We start from the raw sequence: 8,403 nt of genomic DNA on the forward strand, positions 1-8,403 counted from the left end.
CCTTCTCACTCCACCCCCTTGCTGGTTTTACTAATTCAATTTCTTCCTACTCCCCTGCACAACCCCACCCCCAACTATTGCCAAGTCCATAACAGAAGGCCAGCTCACTCTTGCCTCTAGGCTTGGAACAAGCCACCATTGTCACTACCTGGAATGCCCTCTCTCACTCTACTGCCTACCCTTGACTTTCACTGCCTGCAAAACCAGCCACAGCACTCTAGGAAGAACTGTGACTTGATTTGTCTGCTGATCGGAGTCTCTCCCGCCTGGGCCCCTCAGAGTGTCCTGCATGATCATCTGCACTAGTTGGTTTATTTTATTTTATTTTTTTTGTATTTATTCATTTGTTTGGCTGTGTCAGACCTTCATTGCATCATGTGAGACCTTTCATGTGGTGAACAGATTGTCTCCTTGGGGTGCGTGGGCTCAGTTGCTCTCAGGCATGTGGGATCTTAGTTCCCCGACCAGGGATTGAACCAGCATCCAGGGAAGTCCGCTAGTTGGCCTATTGCTTGAACAATCCCTCCCTAACACTGGGGAATGTGTAGTTAACTGTGTGTATGTATGTCCCATCCAGAATGAGTAGAAATGGGTTGTTGGTGGTGGTTTTGTCTCTAAGTCATGTCCAGCTTTTGCAACCCACCCCATGGACTGTAGCCCAATGCAGCTTAAATGAATTGAGGGTTAATTTGGGCTATTTCTTTTAGCTGTTGCAAAGGTGGATAAAAGTCCAACTTATCACTGTAGCAACTGACTATCGCAAAGATCTCTGGTGTATTCCATTTGCCAGTAATGTGCCAGGCCTTCAGCCAGCACAGGGAAGCCAGTGAACAAGAGGGTTTCCATCGCTGGGGGGCAGAAAGCACGGGAGGCGTTTTCTCCTGAGAAACCTCAGGGTCAGCTCAGATGACATTTTTTTCATTAATTTTTCTCTCTTTCTTTCTAAGTAGCAGATATATAACACCTTTCGGTTTACTGTTTCACAAACCCTTCTTTCAGTTCTCATTACAGACCCATGAAGTAGGTATCATCTCCATTTTATAGGTGGAGAAACTTACCAAGAGAGGATATTTACCTTCTCCGGGGCCAGGTAGAGCCGGGATGCAGATGGTGCTCTCTCTCCAGGTACTAGTGCGTGTTCCCCTGCACAGCACCGTCTCATAAAAATTACCCTACCTGGAGGCTTCATTTCTCTGTAAGTTAGAATAAATGACCTTTATCTCTGTGGTCATCTGCTCAAATCTTTATTAAGCACATAATTGTGTCTGGTTCAGAGTGGATGCAGTACAAAGGGGTACGTATGGCCCAGCCCCTGCCCTCTGGGGCCTGCAGTCTAAGCCAAGGCACTGACATGGATAAGCCTGTACAGGGCATGCAGGCAGGAGAATGAAAACAATAACCTAACATGAATCGACAGCAAAGTATTTAAAGGCTGTGCGAGGCAAGGATGAGTACGTTTTAGGGGTGGGACAGGATGAACAACTCTTGCCAAGCTGCCTGGGCAGTACTCCACAGTGCCAGACCATGGGAGTGCCTTTTCAATCCCCATCCTAATTCTCTCTCCTCTTGCTGTAACAAAGTGTGTGTGTGTGTGTGTGTGTGTGTGTGTGTGTGTGTCTGCACATGTATAATTCTTCAGGCTGCCAGTGCACAATTTGGGTTGGTTGTAAGGCAAGTAGTTATGGGAGTCCTATATTTAGATAATGATGGGGAAACTTTTAGCCCTCCTGTAGCAATATAGTAAAATTTACTCTCCTTCAATATACATCAAGTTTATCTCTTCACATGGGCGCTTTTATGAGATGGAGTGAGCACCTGTAATGTAGGGAACAGAGAGAGAGAGAGGGAGGGAGGGAAGGAGGGAAACTGAAATCAGAAAGATATGAATTTTAATCCTCAACCTGCTAATATTTAGTCACATTCATGACACTGGGCAATTTATCTGAGCTGGCTGAGCCTCAGTTGCCTCGTGTGCAATTGGGAAAATTATCTCTGCCTTGCAGGGCTGTGGAGAGAAATAAGTGACATTGTGTGTATAAAGCACTCTATAACCTGAAGGCCAAACGTATTTTTGTTAAATTTTTTAATATGTTTTTAGCAGATAATGCACATGGCACAACATTTTTTTAATGTGAGAAGGTAAACTGAAAATCTCTTTCCCCTTGTTGCCTTCTAGCCACCATTTCCCTCTTCCTTGTGTAGTTTGATCCTCAAAATTTCTGTATAGTTGGCAAGACAGGGTTTTTTATCTGTATTTTTTAGGAATGGAAACTGAAGCCCAGAGAGGTAAAACAGTTTGAAAACGGTGGAATTAGAACCCAGGTCCTCCTGTTAATAACCCAGCTCGTTGTTCTTTATATGTTACACCAGAAGGCTTGGTCAGAGATGCCCCCGCAGGGTGCTGACTCTTGTGATTTGAGGTCAAAGACTCTTTCAAAAATCTTATGAAAATTGTTGACCTCCCCTGCAGTGCCATTCAGATTCTCCCATATAATTTTATGTGATTTCTGTAGAAGCCCTCCCCATAATGCCTTCCTTATATCCTCAACAAGGTGTTAGCTTCATGGGACTTCTCTGGAGAGCAATGGCACATGCCCAGAAACCTGCAAACAGAGACTGCTCCCCACGAAGCCCAGGGTTCTGGAGTCAGAAGATCTGGGTTCAACTCCTGGCTATGTATGCCTTAGTGACCTTAGACAAGTCTGTTAATTTCTCTGAGCTTCACTCTCCTCAACTATTAAATGAGGTTGGTATTCTCTGCTCCCAGTGAGTTGGCTACTAACACTTATAAAGTCATTGTGCAAACTGAAATTATACACAAATCTAAGTATTATTTCTCCTTGCAAGGCCTGGAGGAACTGCCGCAACCAGAAAGTAGAGTCATACTTGGAACTTCACCCACTGACTTGGAAAGTGCCCGTTCTGCTTGGTGGAGGCTGTCTAGCTATTCTGCCCCCTATGGAGTTGGCACTCAGAATCGAGGTCCTTAGAACTAGGTGTGAGTGCTGACTCATGTAGCTCTCAGCATCCCATCATCAAAGTTCAGCTCCATCTGCTTGTCCTGGTCCAGAATGAGTGATAATCCCACTCTTAAGACATGTCTCAGTTAAGACATCTGTAAGATGGAGCCGCAAACAGCCTGGTAGACGCAAGGCTGCTGCCTGGGAAAGCTTCCCCTCCCCTCCCCCGTTCACTAATGATTATGGGAGGTTTTATTCCCCCCAACAAAAGTGTTAATTAGATATAATTCTGAACAGGGATATTACACAAATGGATTAAACTCAAACCAATCAACAAGCCAGTTCTGTGCTTCAGGTCTCCTGACTGTGGAGGGAATTGAAGACGGTGATGGGAAACAAACAGTAGGGTGTCTCCCGTAATACAAAATAATATGCAGGAAGGTTCCCTTGGCTTCCAGCGCCATGCCTTTGACAGCAGATACTTTTCCTCCTGCTTCCTTTGCCTTCATATTCCTTCCTCCTTATTCCTTTCTTTCTCCTCCACTCCATGTGCATATGCACACACACCGTCCTGGACTGCCCAGTGGACTGTGGTACTTCCCAGGTAGCCTAATCTTTAGGCTTGGGGCCAGGGTGGGGATGAGAAGAGACTCTGCTGCTGCTGCTGCTGCTGCTAAGGCGCTTCAGTCGTGTCCATCTCTGTGCGACCCCATAGATGGCAGCCCACGAGGCTCCGCTGTCCCCGGGATTCTCCAGGCAAGAACACTGGAGTGGGTTGCCATTTTCTTCTCCAAGAAGAGACTCTACCTGACCCCAATTCTAATCCTTTCTGTCACTCATCATGTTTCAATGTGGATTCGTTGATAAATCTTTTACAGCCATTAGTTTTCTTATCAGAAGATAGAGTACAGAATTTTTGAGTCCCATGGGTGTGCAGTAGGTACTTAGTAGATAGTCTGCTGAGTTGAAAGGACTCAGCGCCTGGAAGCATTTTGTGGCCTCGCAGTGAATACCTGGTTACTGGTCACTCCCTGTGGGCAGAGAGTAAAGAACCGGAAGGGAGAGTCCCATTTTGAGCATTCCCATTTGATTGGGCCTCCCTGGTATCTCAGATGGTAAAGAATCTGCCTGAAATTCGGGAGACCTGGGTTCAAGCCCTTGGCTGGGAAGATCCCCTGGAGAAGGGAATGGCAACCCACTCCAGTATTCTTGCTTGGAGAATTCCATGGACAGAGGAGCCTGGCAGGCTACAGTCCACAGGGTCACAAACAATCGAATATGACTGAATGACTTAACACTGATTGGAGGAACGATTAGAGAAGCCTGAAAAGTCTTAAGAACATGCAAATGAGAACAAGACAGGGTAAAAGTAAGTATTAAATACTTGGCTTGTAGTAGCAGCTGGGGAACTAGAGTAGGAAGGAGAAGTCAGGGGAGGGGGCAGGTTTTTTTCACCATGGGAAGAAAGCCCCTTACACAAGCCTGGAGAGGACTGGGGTGGAGGCTGGGTCTGTGTGGCTGAAAGCAGGAAGTGGGGACCAGGAACAGGGAGATGAGGTTGGTATAGCCAGGGGGCTGGTTGTGTAGTGGAGGCTCTCTGAGGGCACCACTGACTTTCTCCCAGCACCCCAGTGCCTGATGAATAGTAGGTACTCGAATGAGTGTATGAAGTTGGATTTGGTGTGATGAACTGTTAGGGAATTAGGACCCCACCCATTATCTCTGGGATCAGTAGGAGTCAGAAGGGTACTGAAGACAGAATTTTTATATTGCTTTCCTTAGAAATGGGGTGCAAAGGGTATAGTGTGGAAAAGGAAGTCCATTCAGAGCCTTCCCGTAATGTCTGAGGAGAGATGAACTCTGACTATCCCTTGCTCTTTTTTCCCCCCCAATATTTATTTATTTATTTGGCTCCTCTGGGTATTAGTGTGGGATCTGTAGTTGCAACATGAAGTAAGAAAGTGAAAGTGTTAGTTGCTTAGCCCTGTCCGACTCTTTGCAGCTCATGGACTGTAGCCCACCAGGCTCCTCTGTCCATGGAATTCTCCAGGCAAGAATACTGGAGTGGGTTGCCATTCCCTTCTTAGGGGGGATCTTTCCGACCCAGGGATTGAACCCAGGTTTCCTGTATTACAGGCAGATTCTTTACTGTCTGAGCCACCAGGGAAGTCCAGCATGCAAATTCTTAATTGTTCTTAATTGGCATATGAGATCTAGTTCCCTGACCAGAGGTCGAACCCAGGCCCCCTGCATTGGGAGCACAGTCTTAGTCACTGGACCGCCAGGGAAGTCCCTGGATATCTCTTTCTTTAACTCCAGATCCATCTGCTCTACCAAGTGCAAGGGCCCCCCAGCCCCGACCAAGCACCCTTTCACTGGTTGTCCACAATCTTTACAAATCATCCCCGCCAAGGATAGGAAGTTGGGGGAGGGGGGGTGCTCTGCTCCCTTTTTGGAGTACCTCATCCCTGTTCCTATAACTCCGCTTTACAGGAAGCATCATGGTTCTTTCTGAATGGTCACCTGCCTTCTGGTCTCACACCACCCCCCGATTCCAGGCCAGATGGTGAGCTTTTTGGTCTCATTATTCTGCCGTACCTTCTCTTTCTTGCTTTGCAGCTCATTTTATTGCTGATCCCTACCACCACCCCAATCAGCAAGTTGTTTGATCATTGTCTCAAAGCCGGCTGTTGCAGAAAGAATCCATTTTCTCTTGTTTGGCCCTTGAAAAATGGTCACTAGGACTGTGGAGCTGATGCTCCAGGAACAGAATATGAAGTTTTTCTTCATCCTTCTCTTCTCTGCTTCTCGGAGCCTCAGATTCCCATAGATTTTTCCTCTCCCAATTTCCATTCTATTTCATAGCCAAGTTGTTGGCATTCTTCATGTCCATGAACCCCCAGGCTCTAATAGGATCCTGAGCAATGCCTAAAATAGAAGAGTGGTTGTCAGATCTCTGTTATCTAGCTACCTGGGTATTTTACTTTGTGGTACGCATGTGTGTAAGCATGTAAGTGTTATGAGTGCATGTCTTGGGGGTCAGGACATGTGGGTTCAAATTCATAGTCTCTTCTTACTAACTGTAAGACCTCGGGGCATCACCCTGTTGAGCATCAGCTTTCCAGGGCTGAGTGTTTGTGATTCAAAAGCAAAAAGAAAGTGATTTATGGATTATAAAGCTGTTCATCAAGTGGAAGGGATTTTTATTTCTTGGTAACTTTACGTTAGTCCTGTTGTCCCTTATCCAGTCCATAGGGGTCAAGAGACCAGAGGCCTTTATGGATCATCCACAAGTTGGATAGTTAAAGAGCAAACATGTTTTAGATAATGCGGGGCTGCTTAGTTATTACTGCAGATCACCCCTTTGTTTCTCATGCTACCAGATATAAATGAGTATAGTTTTTCACTGAAGAAATTGAGGCACGTTAGGGTAAGTCAACATTAGATTCTGTGTTTTCTACCTAGCGAACATCTATATTGAACTGTGTGTGTTTTGTATTTAATTTTGCCTTTGTGTTGTTTTTCTTGCATCCTTTCCTTCTATCCCTTTATGTATTACCTCTTATAATCTACAAACTGTATCCATCGCCCCTGCCTCCTGGCTAGGTAGCTATTCAGGCGCCCTCCTTACCTCTTGTAAGGGATCAATTACTTACCATCCAGCAGTTTCTTTTTTCTTATGGAAGGAAATCTGTTTAGAACAGCTCCCTTGAGACAGGGGCCCCGGGCAGCGTGTGTCACAGAGAAGGGAGGTCTGTGTGGCTGATGTCCTGTTGTGTGACTTCATGCACACATGCTGACAGCAAGGACTACAGAGGGTTTGCCCCATCTCTGACATCCCTTGTCCATCAGTGGAGGGCCAAGGATATCAGGAGGGAGACCAGAAGACCCTGCCCTTCACACTAGGTGGGTAGATACAGAGGAAGGAAGGAAATCAGGAAGAGAGAATTAAGGCATAATGAGTACCTACTCTGCACTAGACAATCTGCTAAATATTCTACTTACCCATTTCATGTAATTCTCATGGAGCCCTGTTAAGTAACTTTATTTTCTGGGTGAGGTGGTAAGGCCCAATTAGGTGAGAGTGGAGCTGGAATTCAAACCCAGACCTATCTGAGCCCAGGGTTCCTAGTTCTTTTGAACCGGTCCATCCTCTCTCAGGGCTTCTCTGATGAAGGAGACAGGTCCTGTCCCTGCTAGATGGAGACTGGCTGATAACTGGAATGGGGTGTTTGGATGCTTTAGCCACAATCTGTATCCTGAAGCAATAGTGCTAATAATTTGGTAAGAACACACTTCTAGCCTTCAGACGAGATCGGGCGCGTTCAGGGTGGTATGGCCGTAGACCTAGCCTTCAAAAAGACATTTTACTACCCCAGTGTCCCAGAAATCTACAGAGCCCTACAGAACCACACACCGCCAAGGAGATCTGGTTTCCAGGGATAGATTTATGCTTTTACAGAGTGTACACATACACACACACATACATACACACCCACTGCCAGCCTGTGCAAAAATTTCAGAGACACAAGGTGTCGGGAGATACTTCCCTGAAAGTGTTAGTTGCTCAGTCATGTCTGACTCTTTGCAACCCCATGGACTGTAACCTGCCAGGCTCCTCTGTCCATGGAATGGCCAAGAATACTGGAGTGGGTAGGCATTCCTCTTTTCTAAGGGATCTTTCTGACCCAGGGATCAAACCCAGTTCTCCTACATTTCAGGCGGATTCTTTACCTCCTGAGCCAATAGGGAAGCCCCTTCTCTGTATAACCAAGTATAACCAAGGGATACTGGGATAATCCAAAAATGTTGTGGTTTCTTTGTTTTTATTGAAGTATAGGTGATTTATAGTGTGTTAGTTTCAGGTTTATAGCAAAGTAATTCAGATATATTTATATATTCTTTTTTAGATTCCAAGTTTGTTGGTTTCTTTTTTTTTTGATAGAGGAAGAAGTCTTGGGCCTTACACTGCAAGACAAGGGGCACCAATAACATAGACTGCAATGCAGAGGGCTCCCCCTGGAGCACAGAATTGGAGTGCAGAATGTCAAAATATGTGTTCATTCGCTTATGAATCATTGTTCCAGACTTATTTTCTGGTTTGACTCATTGAGGCGGATGCAGCGTTGAACTTGTAGTGCTGAGTGTACATATCAGCTGGGGGTGTTGAGGGGCAGTGGCAGATAGTTTAGGCGGTTTGGGGAGCCGCGTTAGGATGAAAAACGCACAGCTCCCTTGCAGACCTGGGCACGATGAAACATGCTTCATGCTTAGGTAACAAGGTCATCTGTTGGGTAACCCGTACTTACAAACAGTGAAGGGGTATAATAGTGTGCTAGAGATGCCGTAACAAAATACCTCAGACTGGGTGGCTTTCACAAGAGAAATTCATTTTCTCACAGTTGTGGAGGCTGGGAGTCCAAGGTCAAGGTGTCAGCAGGGT

This window comes from Bison bison, unplaced genomic scaffold, assembly GCF_000754665.1.
Source record: "Bison bison bison isolate TAMUID 2011002044 unplaced genomic scaffold, Bison_UMD1.0 scf7180017864186, whole genome shotgun sequence".
Taxonomy (NCBI): domain Eukaryota; kingdom Metazoa; phylum Chordata; class Mammalia; order Artiodactyla; family Bovidae; genus Bison; species Bison bison.